We start from the raw sequence: 5,937 nt of genomic DNA, 5'->3' as shown, positions 1-5,937 counted from the left end.
TTCTTTAATGGCTCTATGTTGTAAAAATCATTCACGGGAGCAGGTTGAAGTCTCACTATATTCACTTTCAGCTTTAGAGCCGTTTCTCTCTCTCTCTCTCACTTTCTTTCTCTCTCACACACACACACACACACACACACACACACACACACACACACTTGCGTTATGACCTTCTAGCACTTGATTTGTCATTGTGGTGCTTCTAAGCAAGGTTCATTTGATCATTAGGAAAGTCAGTTTATCCTAGATTACTTTTTCAACCATGATAGAAATGCATTATATCTCAGGATAACATTGGTGCATATACTATGTGTGTGTGTGTGTGTGTGTGTGTGTGTGTGTGTGTGTGTGTGTGTGTGTGTGTGTGTGTGTGTGTATATAGATACATATAAGTGTGTGTGTGTGAGTATATGTCACACAAAGAGTATATGTCTGGTATTAAGTATATATAGAATTTGTGTATGTGTGTGTATATATATATATATATATATATATATATATATATATATATATATATATATATATATATATATATATATATATATAAATACCATCCACAAACAAAGCATTTTCAGCATACTCTGTTAATTGTGTTTTCTAAACACCTTTCTGTTGCACAGTACAGCCAATGCAAACATTTTACCCATTTCTACACAAAGTACATAACTTACTTGCCACTTTTTAAGGTATACCTACCCTTATATATCTATACTATACTCAGTGGTCATTTTATCAGGTCAGCCTACCCTCAGTAAGTGTAGGTGTGTAATTACAATCTGTAGCCCATCTTCTTGCTATGGACAATTTGCCAGTTCCTGTCTACGCCACCCATTATTGAAAAGGAACATACAAATGACCACCACCATGTGACGCTCACAACACAAACTGCACCTGATAGAACAGCCATTAAGTGTAGCTACACAATTTGTGTATTGTGTCTTAATAAACTACTAATTCAGTGTATGTCTTAAATTTAAAGTGTATTGCTTGTGTTCGCTGTCATGCCGCTTAAGACTATATAAATATGCAGAGCATTACACACACGTTTTTCCAGCCAATCAGATTTGAGATGGATCTGAAACTGAAGGCACACCAGCTTTTGTCCACGGGGTTAATTCTGCTTAATACTACTGTACATGTTAGAGGAACCAAACACCAGAACCCATGCTTGTAATACATTCCACTTTCAATAATGCCGCTTGCATGGAAATGTCTTGTGCAGCATTGTAAATATTTTTTCATAGACAATATGCTTTTTATGTACATTATGCAGTATGAATTCAGTTGCGATTACTGTTTATTAGAAAACTAAACTAAAGATGGGCTGATTTATGTTCAATTTTACATTTGCTCACCAAAAGCATCATGTATGTTTATCATTTAGTAAACTATGCCATGCAATGCCAACCCTGCGAATAGAAGAATACTGTAAAACTCAGGGGTTTCAACGGTATGGAACGTATGAATGCAAAACCCAAGCATTAATGCTGCTTTTCAATTGGGAGCTTTAATGTTGTAGCCCGTGTGTTTGTGGTTGTTTATCTGCAGCACAATCTTTTGTGGAGAAATATTTCAGCATGTGATGTCTCCAATGTAATGTGTGAATTGAAATATTGATATTTTTATGACACTTAGTTCCAAAAGAATTGGTTCGTGTAAAGTGCCAAATTACTCTGTAAATTTACAAGTGAGTTTACTTATAAGAAACCTATGTTGTTGTTCTTTTTCCTGTATGGAAAAACTTCTTAAATGAAAGCCTGTACATGTGCATGTTATCAGCTACCAGACGTTTTCTTTCTGTCAGGTTTTTTTCTTATCCTCAGAGCTGTTTTGCAGACTATGTGGGGTGGGTATTTATTTTTTCTATGTACCGTATCAGATCAGTATAGTTCTAACAAGTGTGATCTTGGCAAATTGTTGAACTTGATTCTCCCATGTGAATGTGAAATGTACAGTTTGTATTGTTTAACGAGCTGAAAGGATATTTTTTAATGTTTGTGTATTTTATGTGAAGATAACATTTTCATCATATTTTTGTTTTTCATTATGTTTCCAAAAATAATAATAATAAAAAAACAACAGATGATTATGATGACATGGCTTTTCTGTTTAGATTACTGCTTTTGAGTTTGTATATCCGACCTCTATTACCGTTTTGATCTTAATGTTTGCAAAGTTCTGTAGTATATTAGAAAGGAAGATTTAACCTGAGGAGTGTGTGTGTGTATATGTGTGTATATGTGTGTATATGTGTGTATATGTGTGTGTATATGTGTGTGTGTGTGTGTATGTGTGTATATGTGTGTATGTGTGTATATGTGTATATGTGTATATGTGTATATGTGTATATATATATATATATATATATATATATATATAATCAATGTCAATCAATTACAATTTTTGGGCAAGATTAATGGCAATGATCATAAAAAGGCATGATTTGTTAACTTGATTAATGAATCACAACTTAATCGCCCATATCTATCTGTTCTAAATGTACTTTAAATTAATACTCAAGTTTTTAATACTTTAATTAACATGGGCATTGACAAATATGGATGCATTTTGCAAATATATGTTTCTTATTAGTAAACCAAACTTAACATAGAGCTTAAAGATAAAATATTGTAAATGTTAATTATGGCGTTTTAAATGACGTAAATCATCCGGACACCAAACTTAACTTTTGCTGTGTTTCCACACGGACGGTTTTAATGGCCGGATGTGTGCATCATTTTTGTGTTTGATTTGAAACTTGCCGCATCAGTAAAACAAATGTTTTGTGATTAAAAATAATTTTTCGGTGGAGTTTTTTTATTATTATTATTTGAGTGAAGAAAGAATACATACATGGATAAATTAATCGTCATGAATAAATGTTGCATTCAAGGTTTTAATTTCGCCTCTTAAAGAGGCGCTGCATTAATCGTGCATTAATATAATATAATATAAAAACCTTGTCATGTTTTTTTTTTGTTTTGTTTTTTCATCTTCTCCACTTCATCACATTTTGTGCTGTTGATTCCTTGACACCTTGCCCACTGCCCATGGAGGGAACAGTTTGAGTGTGCTAGTGGAAAATTCACTGCCTGCCGTCAGAGAGGTGGGAGATTTCCGAGGGTTGCTGTGGAGGCACAGAATTCTGAGATCAGTGAGCCATCTGCTCAGGACATATATTTACTTCATCACCAGTACCCTAAACTCAGGTTTAATCTTCTTATCCTCCCCTAATGCCATTCTTAGTTAAGTCCCATCTACTTTGCCATGCAGCGCATGTTTTAGGACATTATACCGACACTGTCTGGATATTTTTAAAACTCTCATCTCATCAGCTTTCCTCTCACAGGGGTGCTTTTGACACTTGCCAGCTTTACTCCTGCTGCCTACACTGATGAACATTCATTCTATGTTGGCTATGGTTTGCTAATAATGCTGTAGTAATGCCCAAATGGATTACTCTAAAGATCTGTAGATCCCAAAAACAGTTTATGACCCAGGCTCACACTCTCAGCAGGATAGTGTAGATTTATATTTAATCATAAGGACTTTCTTGTGCTCATCCTTGGCTCTTTTCACAAGCTGCTCATACTAAATATCCTTCCACCACAGTACTACTTGTCTCTACATATATTTACTGCATTGAAGCCTGCAATGTCACCCAGAAGGCTTTTCCTTTTGAATGTGCCTCAAGATTCCTTCCTCATATCTCAAGTTTTCAACTGTTAGCTTAATGTTGAATAATCTTCATTCAGATTGTCCCAAAGCTGCTTTACAGTCTATAGTTAAATGCTTTATACAAATACATTTTGATTGACCAACCACAGCAATGATGAGTACTTACACAAAACTTAGACATTTCAAGCTTTTCGAGCATCACAAGCATGGACCACATTCTGGTGAATGTGAACTTCTCAGAATGACTGGGTTAAAACCTGAGGGATGTGAAATGTATCTCAGGATTTGCAAATTAATTTCTACTTTTGATTTTGAGCTACTAGGCAAATTAAATGGGTAATGAGGTTAAAAATAATTGATTACTGGAAAAAATTATCTAAACCCAAATTTATACAAATGGATCGAATATACAGAAAAAGAATATAGAGACACAAACAAAGACACTGGACACATATTGGGTCAAATGTTTTTATTAGTTTAGACAAGAATTGAGCAGATAGTTTAGATTAAAAAAAAAAAAAAAAGACCAGGTTTATAGATAGATGACTGTTGGGTAAGTTCATAGAGAAGGTCTTGTAGATTCATCACCAGCTCTAGCAAGGCAGTGTTTTGCGCCGTCATCTCCATCAGCGGGCAGAGGAGCGACCCGACCAACAGCACAAAGCACTACCTCAGCCAGCACATGGTACTCATCTCCATCAGCAGCAATACAGGAACCACACACACACAAGAAATGCATGAAAAGTGGAGAAATTCAAGCGCATGCACAACCAGCATCAAGCACCATGAGAGACTTAATGCGTGTGTATGGCGCCATTTGGGGATTAAAGACACACGAAGATCCGCTGCTGGTAGTCAAGCAAAATGGTGCACATGATGGTGCACCAAATCTATGCAGATCCACATGCAATTTATTACAAATAAAAAATAAAATAAGATCAGTCTAACTTTAATCTAAATATGAAATACAACTAGAACATTCAGGTCACACCACAAACATTTATACTTACACGTACAAAAAAAAAAAATTCCCGATGGCGACATGTGCACGTGAAAAATAAATCACTGCAAAGTACAGATTTATTACTGAAACGCGTGCATGTGGCTCGTGCACACACAATCTTTCTACAAAAAAAATAAAAATTATGCCTGATTTGATCTGTAAACATCTCAAAATTACTCCTATAGCGATTTCTTTAATTATAATAACCCAAAAAAAAAGGCATAATCCTGTATCATGAACCTGACCGAAACCGTGCACGCGCCTCCCGTAACCGAAACGAAAAGAAGAAAAATGCCACCGCGGCATAAAATTCGCGGTACCGCCAGGCAACCGGAAAAGGGCGTGGCCTATATTTTAATTGGTGGAGCTCGTATAGAGGGCGGGGCAAAGTCTGCTATTGGTGGGGGTCGTATAAAGAGCTGGACAAGGTCTTCTATTGGTTGAGCTTGTACATAGGGCGGGGCCAAATGTGTAAAAAATATATGTAATGGAAGCCATAGTAACTCAGTCTGTTTCTACCACTAGATGGCACTAGAAAAGAAACAAAATCGCTATTTGAACGTTCCATTGAATTCTTACATGATTGTATTTTTTTTTTATAGCCCAACAAAACGCGTTCATATGGGAAAAGGGAAGTGGTAACTCAGTGGGGCAGATGTTGGCCTGCCAATATGAAGGTCGTGCGTTTATTTGCTCAGCTGTATAATTGAGATAACAGTTTTTCTGGATAAGAGATCGTCTACCGAACGCCATAAACATAACTGTTGTATACCACAATTGCGATCACTTTGTCTCATTTCTGTCTCATTTAAAGGCATTAAGGTTGTCGATCATTCATAACTGTTACAATCAAAGAAACATCTTTTCTATAAAGTATGGTGAGATACGTGCACTGTACGAGGATTAGTGGATTAAAACTCGACAAACATCCTTAAAAGAAACAAAGCAGATGATGTATAAGACTTGATGAGATGTACCCCATTGTCATGCAGCCACAAAAATATTTAAGCCTTCTTGTATTACTTTTGCCACCTCACAAAACGCACCCTTAATAAGGGTGCTAATAATTCTGCAAACCGACCCTGTAAGAAAACTGCTGCAGAATTGGCGAGTAAACCATCAGGCCCTTGCCGGCCAATGCACCTGACACCGTGTGGGTACTAAAAAATAAAAATAATAATAATAATAATAATAATAATAATAATAATTCTGCAGGTTCAATGTAATTTGGTCTAATTACAGATCTCTCAATACAA

The sequence above is a fragment of the Silurus meridionalis genome, chromosome 18 (genome assembly GCF_014805685.1).
Source record: "Silurus meridionalis isolate SWU-2019-XX chromosome 18, ASM1480568v1, whole genome shotgun sequence".
NCBI lineage: Eukaryota > Metazoa > Chordata > Actinopteri > Siluriformes > Siluridae > Silurus > Silurus meridionalis.
Note: the sequence above shows the minus strand (reverse complement) of the source record.